A 13645-nucleotide genomic window follows, 5' to 3' on the forward strand; every position below is an offset into this window, starting at 1 on the left:
TACTTAAAAGAACCTTATCTTTTGAGTCTCTCTTCCTTAGATTTGCAAATTTTAATACCTTAAATCATTACCTCAAATTAGTACTCTAATGAAGTGATAAAACTGTGATCTTTAGTTCTTTTACTGAGGAGGTAGTCCTATCAAATATTGATGACCTTTTCAGTTTAAAATCATTGCTATATAAATAGTATTTTTTAACTGTGATAAAATTGTATTTTCTTGTGTTTGCTGTTTTTTGTATCAGTCTAGTTTTCTGAAAACGTTATTGCTGTATTTTGACAGATTGATGTGAGTTCAAGTGATTAAATACTAAGCTTGAATTCTGATCTTTTTGTTTAGGTGATAAAATTAGTTCTTCATAACATAATCTGCTTGGCGAATGTTATGTGGTCAAGAATGTAAAACAAGTAAAAAAGAAATTAGAATCTGGTTATGGTGAGAGATACCTGAACTGCCTTTTTCTTAAGAAGGAGAAATATTAGATACTATTGATGAAGACGTTTTTGTGTTTTTAACAGGTATCTGGAAGAAAACATTGTCTTACTAGTTAAAATTTGGTTCAGTTTAGCAATTATGATTACACCAAAAAAAAGTACTGGAATAGACTATGAAAACAAAGCCAAGAGAAAAGATAAGGAATGAATTATGATGAGATGGAATACGCTATTAAGAGGATACAGGTTGCCCACTCATAAGGGCCTATACCAGTATTCTTCAAAGTGTGACCCTAGACTAGATGTGTCAAAGAAGCATCTGGAGTTATTAACAATGCAAGTTTCTGGGTTACATTTCAGAGCTACTTAACCAAATCACTAGGGTTGGGATGTGCATTTTTAATAAACTAACATGATTCTAATGTAAAGTTTGCAAAACATTGGCTATTACTTTACCTCTCTGTTTCCTTGTGATAAAATTAAGAGGAAGATATGCTGAGTCCTCTCTCAGAAAACATGTCAGTCACATGTGCACACACACACATAACCCCTTTTCTTAATATTATATAAAAGGAATTTCTCACTAGGGGGCTTCATGAGTGATTGAGTAGACTGTGCCCTTAATAGTGTATCTATAACAAATGCAAATGCTTATGAATAGCGGTAAATAGAGACTGTGGTTTCTGAAGTTTTCAAATGTTAGCTCTGTTACTTCAGGTCAATTTGACCTCTTGATTTTAAGGATGGTATTAGTATCATCAATAATATAGTATTATTGAGAATATTCAGTGAGATAATGTCTGTACAGTACTTGGAAAAGTGACATATAGCAAGTCCTTAGTATTAGTTATATTTTATAAGGTTTATTATTATCATGTTATAAGATTATATTAAAACTAGCTTAACTAACTATTCCAAGCTATATAATATGCTCTGCAAAATATTTTTAGTTCTAAAGCTACCTGCTCTCTTAGGTTGAAACCGTTCCATTGATTTTTGCCTAAATTACTGTGACTTTTAGCGTAGAGTCCAGCTGTTTGATATTGTAAATTTTGCCACTGCTAACCATGAAGGACTTTTGCATTCTGACAGGGTTTTTTCCCCCTTCTAATTGGTTGTTAATGTTATACCTAGAAGAAGTTTGAAAGAGAGCCTAAAGTAATCTTAGTAGCATTGGGACCTTGAGTCCTCACATGAAAATGCTCTGAAGAGATGGAAATGCTAGTTCTATAATGATTTATGTGGGTGCTCTTGAACTGAATAGCTGGAACTAGAATAAATACAAGGGAATATCCTCTTTAGTGCTTCTATAGAAATCCTAGAATTAGCGCTTAATACTACAGCAATATGTAAATTTCTCATAGTTAAGAGATTATAATGAAAGCAGTTGTTTTTTTTTTTTTTAAGATTTTATTTATTTATTCATTAGAGACATAGAGAGAGAGGCTTAAGGAGGGAGAAGCAGGCTTCATGCAGGGAGCCAGATGCGGGATGATCCAGGGACTCTGGGATCACGCCCTGAGCGGAAGGCCAGACACTCAACTGCTGAGCCACCCAGGTGTCCCGAAAGTAGTAGTTTTGAATGGAAGAAGAATCAGGCTGCAATTATCTCTATTTAGGACACATTTTCGAAAACACATCTTATGAAATGTTGATATTGCTACTAGCTGTATCTGATACGGAATGCTAACTTGATTCCTTCTAGTAGTAAGAATCGTTGTCAGGGTAGCATCTTGCATGTAAACTTTAACTTCAAATTATGTAAAATGTAAGTAGAAGAATGATAATTATTTTCATAGATCACCAGGGCTAAAAGTAATATATAAGATTTTTTTTGTATTTTTTTCATAAAAGGATTTATTTTGTTCTGTTCATTTGGTCTTAGCTAATGCTCTTATTGAAGTAACTTCCCTGCTTTAGAAATAACTATTGTGATTGGAGGCTGCTTTACTTTCAAAGAGAAAATGCTTAAATTTTCTGTTTTTGGTTGGTCTTAAGTGGAAATTTGTGGTTACTGAAATCAGATGCAAATGAGGAATGAAGTATGAAGAAAGTACTTGGGAATTTGGGAAGTAAGTGCCAAGAGTTATTCATTTGCTTAACTGCAGATGTTGGTTTTATAGGTCTACGTTATAAATTTAGTTCTTAAGAATGAATTGTTTGTACTTTACCAATATGCTGCCATCTGTCTTAGGGTCTAATGAGTGAAAATTTTAAATATGGTGAGGTACATCTGTAATGTTTATCACTTACAGTTTTAGTTTTCAGGTTTACTTTTTTATTACTCTTTCACTGTGTTAACTGGTATAGGAAAGAACATTAAAATTTTAAGAGTCATTGTATATCATTTAGATATCAGTAATCTTATATTTAATTTTTATGCTGCTTTACCGCATAACAGAGCAGAGATTGCAAACTGGTATCTAATACAGTATTTTTTAACACATTTAAATTTGTTGCCAATATTTAAAAATCTGGAGAGTTCACGTAAAAATATTGACTTTTTTCTTTTGCAAATGTGTAGTATCTGTCTTGTCTCATGTGCTTACAAAACAATAATCATTTGTGCCTTTTAAATGGGCTTTCCAGGTCTTAAACCTGATCTGTAACCTTCCTTTGCCCTGCCTGCTCCTCTAGTCATTTGAGTTTGCTTAGAATAAAGACAAGTATGATTGTAGGAAATCCAAATATAAGTGGAGCTTTCCTCTATTTGTCACATCTCAAACTAGTTTGGATATAAATTCACATTAGTGTAATATGTAACAGTTTGTCAAGTTTATTATTAAAACAGCCAGAGACTTGTTTAACACCTCATTTCAAATGGGTATTATCAAGATGAAAATTTGTCACCAAAACTTTTGCCACTCCCAGATACCCAGATATTCATCTTGGATCTCCTGTTATCTTTTCCATTCTTGTTTTTTTTTTTTTAATAGTTTTTAATGTTTTTTTTTTTTGAAATTTATTTATTTATGATAGTCACAGAGAGAGAGAGAGAGAGAGAGAGAGAGAGAGAGAGGCAGAGACACAGGCAGAGGGAGAAGCAGGCTCCATGCACCGGGAGCCCGACATGGGATTTGATCCCGGGTCTCCAGGATCACGCCCTGGGCCAAAGGCAGGTGCCAAACCGCTGCGCCACCCAGGGATCACTTCCATTCTTGTTAAGGTTTGAAGTTAACACTCCACTTAGAATGACCATTTATCCTATCACAAAAGTAAACCAGTGTTCTTGGAGCTCCTTGTCTTGTAAGATGTTTCAGTTATCTCTTGCCACCTAACCAGTCACTCCAAAACTTTATAACAAATAACTATTTTATTATTTATCATTGTTATTGTAGATTATGAATTTGGGAGGGGCTCACTCAGGCATTGCTAATTCAGGCTTTCAGTCAGATGGTGGCTAGAGCTGAAATACCAGGGCTTTAGAATAGCTGGGTGCTGGCAAAGAATCTTTTTCTCTTCATATAGTCTTAAGATATATCTGCATATATGGTCTTTTTACCTGGGCTAGTTTGAGGTTCTTCACAGCATAGTGACCTCAAGGCAGTTAGACTACTTAAAACAGGGCTACCATAGGAGTATTTCAGTAAGGTGATAGTTGAATCTTTTGTATGACCTATCCTAGGAAGTGACATAATGTAACTTACAGTTTCTTTCTTGTTTGAAACAGACTCCATTGCCATTGAAAGGAGTATCAGAATACATTATAAGAAGAGCATATAAGATGGGGGATATTGCTATGACCATTTTTGGAAAACACAGGAGGTCATAATATCTTTGCTCTTATAACTGTTTCTTTTTTTATTTGGACTTTATAAAATTCAGGCTCGTTAAAACCAATTCCATATATAGTATATGTGTCTTACAGAATACTGTATTTCTATTATCTAGAATTCAGTTATCTGGCAAACTCACGTACCTGAAACATGTATAATAAAAAGTAAATCTCCAAACAACTAAATTAGAAAGTAACACAAGTTAGGCTTAACATTCTATAGAATAGAATATATATTCTAGTACAAAGCATGAGTTTAGGAATTAGATACCCGAGGGTAAAAATCTCAACTCCACTGCCTCACAGCCCTGTTGCCTTGAGTAGTTTTTTAAACCCTTTGGAACCTCAGTTTCCTTGTCTATAAAATATAGGATAATGATACCTCCCAGTCTTTTCATGATATTTAGGTAAAATAAAGCACGATCTACTAGGAACCCTGTCAATGTTTAATCCTCCTCCACATTACTATGCCAGTCTGAAGTAATACATCATTTTTCCTAAGTCTTAGAGCTGCACACTTTCTTTATTTCTCCTCTTTGTGTCTGAGAGTCCATCTCCTAGCATCCTGGGACTTCCTGCTTTCATACTGAGATCTTTCTGTTTCAGGCATTATCAAGAATTACAGAGATTGAGTTGTATTTTTAATCTTTCTAAATAACCAGTTAGTTTCTTGTTTACTGGGAAGGATGAAAACTAGAACTATCTGCTTCATTTAAATTTCAGCCATAAAATTAATGTTGATATTTACTAGTATATTTTGTTGAGTGTGAATTTTAACAGTGTAAAAGCCCAGGGATATCACTTGTCAGCCCATACAAGAATGAAATCTCTTTTCTGTAGTTTACTTCTAAAAGTATTTTCTATGCTTTTTTTTTTAAAAATTTATTTATTAGAGACAGAGACAGAGAGAGAGAGAGAGAGAGAGAGAGAGAGGCAGAGACACAGGCAGAGGGAGAAGCAGGTTCCATGCAGGAAGCCCAATGTGGGACTCGATCCCGGGTCTCCAGGTTCATGCCCTGGTCTGAAGGCGGCGCTGAACCACTGAGCCACCCGAGCTGCCCAGTATTTTCTATGCTTAATGAATAATTTTGTTCTTAAATTTGATGCTGAAGTGAGTATTGATAAATGAATATCAATGAATAATTTATCAATCGCTAAATATTGAGATTTATTGGTATTCAGCGAATATTGATAAATCACACACTCTCATGTAGCATGTTACTGAGAACTATATAAATGAAGTTTGTGGAACTATGTCCATTTCACTTAAGTAATGGTTTTTTATTTATAACTGTCAAAACTCAACAGTGTAGTAAACATAATTATCTTCCCTCCCTCATTTTACTTTTTAAATTGTCAACATTGTCAAATACCTTATTTTTCCATAGGTTCAGCTTTTTAGTTTTCACAGGATAAGTTCCTATAATGTGTTAAACCATCACTTTGGTGAAATTCCTACATTGTAGCTTAGTTTAATTTTTTTAAAGCTGCATTGAAAAACCACCTGCATGCCACATTATTATCATTATTATTGAAAGACATTTTAGTATTATGACCCTGTTTATGACTTCCTAGCCCATAACACTCTTCAGGATTTTTTAAAAGATTTTATTTATTTATTCATGAGAGACACACACAGAGACATAAGAAGAGGGAGAAGCAGGGTCCTTGCAGGGAGCCTAATGCAAGACTTGATCCCAGGACCCTGGGATCACAACCTGAGCCAAAGGCAGACACTCAACCACTGAGCCACCCAGGTGCCCCCAGAATTTTTATAGGAGAAATAAATGATTGATAAGTAACATTGACCTTAACTGAGAGGTTAATGAACCTTTAATGCTTAAGCTTGTTCATAAAAGTAACTTAAATGATGGACCTTAAAAAACTGATATTGAGGGAATTTGTCTTCTTTCTTACACCTAATTTTAATTTTTGAGGATTGTGGAAAATTAAGTTGTTTTAAATCCTTACTCTGTCATCACATGAGGCTTTTGCATGACTGAAATACCTGTAATGACTGGGTCATTTTTGTCATAGTTGACTTAAAGGTATAACTATAGTAATCATCAACTAAATTCTTGGTGAGCAGCTGTGTAAGACCAGTTTAACAGCTGGGGTTAACTCAACACAGACTGTAAGAGTTAAACTTAATCATGAGGTAAGGTATGTTAAAGTCATTAAGGACTTCATACTGAGCATTTCTGAAATACTTAAAAAATTCAATAGTTGGATTTTTTTTTTGTTTTATCTCAAATATTTTTTTAAATGTTTAATAAAAGAATGAGGAGAAGTATCATTTTAACACAATAAAAGTTTTAAGACACAAATATGGAAGTAGAATCCAAACTTCATTCCTTTAAAAAAATCATATATATTCTGATGTCACTGTTTAGGCCACTATGGTAAGTAGGAAAGAAAAATATACACAAATTATTATGGTATAATATGGAATCAGAAAACTTCAAGATTATTTTTCTTGAATTTTCTCTTGAATCATATTTTAAAAAATAATTTATGCCTGAAACTTTTTTCCAATGAAAATATTTTCTTATTATACAACACTAACATATATTCACAACAAAGGGATAAATGTCTATATTTAGAAGGTGTACACGAATGATTTGAAGCAGTGAATTTTTTTTAGATACATTTTTAAAACTGTAACTACTATTCACCAAACTATAATAAAGAAAGGCTCACCAAACTGACAGTCTAACCCTATTGCAAGAAGGCTCTATACTTGGTACTATTGGAACTGGAATATTCTTTTAAAGCTGCAAGGGACTTCATTCTCAGTCATCTAGTCTAGCCTCCTTGTTCTAGAAATCTGAAATAGTGGTGAAGCTGAAACTAGAACTTAAAATTCACCCAGTATTTTTCATATGCTGATAAATTTACCTGGAGTATGAATTTCAGGTAATTTGCTTGAGAGTTGACTGAGGCAACATTTAGTCAAGAAAAATTTAGTTGTAAATAAGTTAAATAATTGGGTTTTTGGATCATGGAATTTCTGGTGTACCATAGGGTAGTGTAGTGATCATTTTGAAGGACTTGTTTGGTTGGTTTTTCTATATCTTACTTTTTATAACTTTATTTTTAACCAATTATTCAGAAATAACTAGAAAATTCCAGCAGAATTCAGAAACAACCTAAGTGTCCAGCTGTCAGACCTTGGGTATGTATATCAAAGCAGTTACAGCACTTTAACCTGCTATTGTAGCATTTTTACTTTGACAATGTAAAAGTATATACAATGATTATTTATACATAATGCTTTTATTTTGCAAATGACAGATCACCAGATCACATTTTTTATAACATTTGTATAAACTGTGCTATTTTGGAACCCAAGCTAATTTCTCTTAAGTACTCAGGGGCTCCCTCGGTGCCCAGATAAAGAAAATTAGCAGGGGCTTCGTCGGTGCCCAGAAAATAGAGCAATCTCCCTTTTTCCATGGAGGAGACATACGTTCCAGGAGTCCCCCAGTGGATGCCTGAAACCCTGGATAGTACTGAACTCTATAAATATAGAGTTTTGTCCTTTATATACGATAAAGTTTATAAATTAGGCACAGTAAGAAATTACCAATAATAACTAATAATAGAACAATTATAACAGTATACTGTAATCAGAGTTATGTGGATAGGGTTTCTCTCTGAAAGAATCTTACTGTACTGTACTCACCCTTCTTGTGATGATGTGAGATGATTAAAAATGTCTACATGATGAGATGAAGTGAAGTGAATGATGTAGGCATTGTGATGGAGTTTTAGGTACTATTGACCTTTCGGCGATAGGTCAGGAGGAGGATCATCTGCTTCCACAGTTGACTGTGGTTAACTGAAATGGTGGATAAGGAAGGGACTACTTACTATACAATAATAGGTTATAAGTTATTAAATGTATAGATGAATATAATACCTCAAATACATTATAATTAGAAGTTGTAATCTTTTTTAGAGAACACTAAATATTTAAATGTCTTTTATAGGAGTGTCAGGGTGTCTCAGTTAAGTGGCTAACTCTTGATTTTGGCTCAGGTCATGATCTCAGGGTTGTAAGAATAGCCCACCATGGACCCTGCTTAAGATTCTTTCTCCCTCTCCTTGTGCCCCAACCCCCGCTCCCTCTCAAACAAACAAACAAACAAATAAATAAATAAATAAATGTCTTTCAGAATTTTTAAGGAATCACTTCGAATGTTTTTAATTTTTATAAAATGTCTCTATTCATTTGATCTATGCCTTTTGTGAATAATAAAAATTTTAAAGCAATACCATATATTTATCTTTTTTTTTTTCCTTACTAAATCTGATGGCATTTTTGTTTCTAAAACTGAAGTAACAATCTTGTTTGGAATTTTTTTATTTTTTTGCAGTTTTTTACTATTGTAAACTTAACCATTTATCATTAAACAAAGAAACTTAATCGCTTGATTTATCATTGTTTTCCTCTGTTTAAATTGCTCTATCTTTGTATAGGGATTGCTTGGACTAGGAAGATCTTTAACACTCTGGTATCTAAGGTGTTAGGAAAGATGGAAAAGAATGAGTGAGATAAAGAAGATAATCTGTCTCACTCTGTATCCTAAATAAATGAGTATACTTGATAATACCATATTCTTATCTCAAAAGGATATTGATTCTGATTTATTTCACCTTAGTAGTGGTATAATTTTAAGCATCTGGAATTTTTTCTGTTTCTACCAAAGAATAAGCCAAGTCACTTGTTGCTTAAATTCATGGTAGTGAATAATACTGGGTTTAAAATGACAGGCTGATATTCTCCCTGTCAGAAGTGTTTGGTATGGGGCTTTGAAGAATCTTGATATACAACCATTATTACTTGTAGGTAAACTTACCTTCTAATTTCAGCTGAATCAAGAATAGTTTATGAAAATGGAAATCTTTATGCTACATATATGCTATGGCCTTTGGTCAGGAGCAATTAAATCCTAGCCTTCTGTATAATAAAGAATGAAAGAAAAGGTAGAAATCCAGAATAAACAGTTGTAAATCTTTTTGTCATCATAAGAGAATTAGAATGTATGGGACTATAATACATTTTAGAAATACCCATATTAGGGATATTTGGTGCATGAGCTTTTATCTAAAATCCTCTTTGACCAGTACACACTTTTAGAAGAAAATCAGAAAATGGTAAGTGGGCAAAAAACTTTACAGAGAGATCTTTATCACAAGTTCACTAATGTTGACTTGTTGGATGAATAGTCAGTGACATCTGAAATTTTAAAAGACACCACAGTTAAGATATTGCAAATTAATTTTTAGGTAAAAATTTTGACAATTATGGAAACCTGTATAAAACATATAGATGATGTTTTAAAATATTCTACTTTAAAGTTGAATATTACAGATGGATTTTAGAATCTCTGCTTGCTTTCCCAGCAACTCTTAAAATTGATATATATTACAAAACTCTATGTGGTTTTTGGTCCTATTATAGCAGCAACAGTAGTAGTAGTAGTAGTAGTAGTAGTAGTATCTAATGTAGCAATAATAGTGGTAGTAATGACAGTTAACAGTATTGAACACTTACTAGATGTGAAGCATTATTATATGTGCTTCACTTACATTAACTAATTTAATACCTATAAAAACCCTGTGAGGAGGTTTTGTATAGATGAAGTTGAGGCATAGAGGCATTAATTTAAAGTCATACTACAAATAAGTAGTAGGCTTTGGACTAAGGCAGTTTGGATCTAGCATTGATGCTCCTACCTATTATATTACACTTCATTAGTATTTGTTGGTATCATCTTAAAAAGAGTTTGTCTGTTTTGCAGAGTTGCAGCTTGGGAGAGGAGGTTAATTAAGAGTACCTTAAATGTTTTAAAAAATATGATTGAGACAAAGACTCTATTTATTTTTTTGAGCACATGTAACTAGGTGCATTTTAAAGTTAACAATTAGGGTTCTTCTATGCTTTGTCTATGATTTCCCTCATTGACTGGGTTTTTCTTGTGTATTTGAAGTTTTGGTATTTTCCTGCTGTGTGAGAACATTGCTTTAGAAGTAGTGTTAACTTGAATCCTCCAAAATGATGAAACTTGGTAGTATATACTTTTGAAAATTAGTACTCACTTTGCTCAATCGCAAGGAATGTCTCTCTTTTACAGAAATACATTGTAGACACGTAATCAGATTTAGTATTTGGTTTGCTAAAGTTGCAGTGCTCTGTACTATCCAGTTGAGGGCAGCTATTTACTGATTAAAAAAATGAGTTGGATTAGAGTGTTACTATGTGTTCACCAAAACTTGGTTATCTAATGTAAAACATATTTAATATACAAATAGCCCTAGTTTTTATTCTTATTATCATCACAAATAGTTTCTTGAAAGTGAAAAACTAATTCTACTTCTATAATATTTTTTGCTCTCTTATAAGCAGGAGAAAGAGAACACTGTTCATTTTAGTTTTAATTTTCTCAGTCCAAATATTTTTTAGTTCCAAATCTTTTTTCCTCTTTAGGATCAGACTCCAAGTTGATTAAAGAGTTTTCCTGTCTTCCTTGTCTTTAAACTATCTGCATGTAAATACATGTAACTCTAAAATTCCTTAAGGGTTTTAAAAAAGTGAGAAATTATAAGTTTCAGTATGTTACCTCTATTTCTGGATTAATTGAAAGTTAAGTTTGGAGTTGATCTGTTTCATTTATTTTCTGTGCAGAATGAATATGTTAAACTTGTGGAATGTAGTGTGTTCTTTTAATTTTTCTGTAACATAGTTTAAGTTACATCTTTGTGGTTCAGAGAAGGAATTTTGAAGATTTAATAACTGGGGCAGCCCCAGTGGCGCAGCGGTTTAGCGCCGCCTGCGGCCCAGGGTGTGATCCTGGAGACCCTGGATCGAGTCCCACGTTGGGCTCCCTGCCTGGAACCTGCTTTTCCCTCTGCCTGTGTCTCTGCCACCCCCCCCCCCCCCCGCCCGCATCTCTATGAATAAATAAATAAAATCTTAAAAAAAAAAAGATTTAATAGTTGATTTCAAAGATATCACAGATTTTTTTTGAGAATAAAGAGTATCAGTCTACAGAAAACTATATATAATATTAACAAAGATACTAATAGTTATTTGGAGAGGGGGCATTCCATGGGAACTGCAGCGAAGGGATTTTTCTAATAAAGAGTAAATATAGCATATGATTTGAGAATATGTTATACTGAAAAAAAGTGTTAAGAAATAAAGGGAGCATCAGAAGAGATGCTGAGACTGGAATGATGCTACAGATGTTCATCTCCCCCCACCCCTCTAGTGGGGCTGTATACATTGTGATCTTAGATAATAGTCTCACTTTTTTTTTTCCCTTTTCATATCAAATTAAAGATTTCCAGCATACTCTTTCTATCCCTATATCTCTGTTGTGTGTGTGTTTGTTTTGTATTTTGGTGTTTATGGTTCTAAATTGTTTACTTTTTTTATTAAAGTGATTTTTTTTATTGTGGTTAAATATCCATAGCATGAAATTTATCATTTTAACAGTGTTTAAGTGTGCAATTCAGTAGCTTTAAATACATTCACAGTGTTATGCAACCATTACCACTATCCATCTCTAGAACATTTTCATATTTTTCCAACTGAGACTCTTACATCCATTAAACACTAACTTTCCAGTCCTTTCTCTGACTTGCTGCTGGCAACCACCATTATACTTTCTGTCTCCATGAATTTAGCTATGCTAGTACCTCATGTAAGTGGAATTGTACAACATATTTCCTTTTTGACAGACTTATTTCACTTATCCATTATGTCTTCAAGGTTCATCCATATTGTAGCATGTGTCAGAATTTCCTTCCTTTTTAAGACTGAATAATATTCTATTGTATGTATGTACCACATTTTAGTTTGCCCATTCATCTGTCAGTGGTTACTTGGGTTGCTTCCATCTCTTGGATGTTGTGAATATGTTGCTATGAACATGGATGTATAAATATCTGTTTGAGTCCCTGCTTTCAGTTCTTTTTTTGGGGAGTGTATACCCCAAAGTGGAATTGCTGGATCACTTAATTTTTTGAGGAACCTCCATACTATTTTCCCACAGTGAGCTACCTACATTTTATGTTCCCAACCAGCGATACACAAGTATTTCAATTTCTCCACATCCTTGCTAACACTTATTATTGTCTGTGGTATTTGTGCATGATTGATTGATTGTTTTTAAATAATAGCCATCCTAATGGGTGTGCATCGGTGGTTCATTCTGGTTTTGATTTGAAGTTCCACAATGATTAGTGATATTGATCATCTTTACATGTACTTATTGATCATTTGTATATTTTCTTTGGAGAAATTTGGTTGTTTACTTTTGTATAGTTAAATTTGTCATCCCTGGTATTGATTCTGCTTTTTTTTTTTTTTTTTTTTAAGTGGCTTGAGCTCATGGGGTTTGAACTCATGACCCTGAGATGAGATTAAGACCTGAGCTGAGATCAAGAGTCAAATGCTTAACCAGTTGAGCCGCCTTCACCCCAATGATTTTGCATTTTTAACTACATTTTAGATTATGGTGTAAAAGGAAAATGTACCTTAATAAAAAAAAAAAAATAATAATAAGCATCTTGGTGGAACTGGGAGTATGGCCTGGCTTCCCAGTTAGCCCACTTTACATTTAATAGGACATCTCTCCAAAGTTTTTTTAAAAAATTACTCATTTCTGACATTCTCCTTTCTCATTCTCTCCTTATCACATTCTAAGTTCCCTTACAGAGATCAGTAAAAGCAATTGGAAGAAGAAATAAGTCAGATGACTGGCATTTGGAAGGGGACAATAGAATGGAAGGAGAGAACAAACTAACTGAGGATTGTGAACAGACAGTTCATATCCATTACTTACCATATATCAAGACTACTCTCTATAAACTGAGCTTTTTTTCTTATCATCTTCATAATAGTGTAGTTCATGGGTTTGAATATCAAGTGTCATATTAATTAACATTGACATAAGAGCTTAATTTAGGGAAATATTTGAGGTAATGCTAAAAAGATTAGGGCCATTTTGAGGAAAGCGTTCATCTCCATATTTTATCATAGGAGTTGGAGACCCATTGAAAGTTCTTGAGGAGTGGATTGTGCACTATATTCTCTCTGTGTTTTAGGAAGATATTTCTGACCATGATATGTTGGAGAAATTCGGCACTAACGATTTGTGATGAATGGTTAGTTATTATTTTACTATAATTAATACCCATCACAGGCTGCATTTATAAATGCTTGGGTTTTAAAAAAATAATGTATCTTTAATCACATGACTTCTACTTTGAAGTGGAATCACTGAGATTTTGAGAATTAAAGATTGAATTGACATTTGCAAACAACTAAAATGTCTACTGATAAGATTAATGAGAAGTGCATATTAATAGCTTTAGAGAGAGAGTCGATTTAATGTCTTAGTACGAGGTAAAGAATGGTATGTAT

At 33.4% G+C, this 13645-nt stretch overlaps 1 protein-coding gene across 2 annotated transcripts in view; it reads left to right on the plus strand.

The window, feature by feature from the left end:
* FBXW7 (F-box and WD repeat domain containing 7) overlaps window positions 1-13645 on the plus strand; it is a 232101-nt gene that overhangs the window by 154843 nt on the left and 63613 nt on the right. The gene's annotated exons all lie outside the window — the stretch shown is intronic.

This window comes from Vulpes lagopus, chromosome 23, assembly GCF_018345385.1.
Source record: "Vulpes lagopus strain Blue_001 chromosome 23, ASM1834538v1, whole genome shotgun sequence".
In the NCBI taxonomy this organism is placed as follows: Eukaryota; Metazoa; Chordata; class Mammalia; order Carnivora; family Canidae; genus Vulpes; species Vulpes lagopus.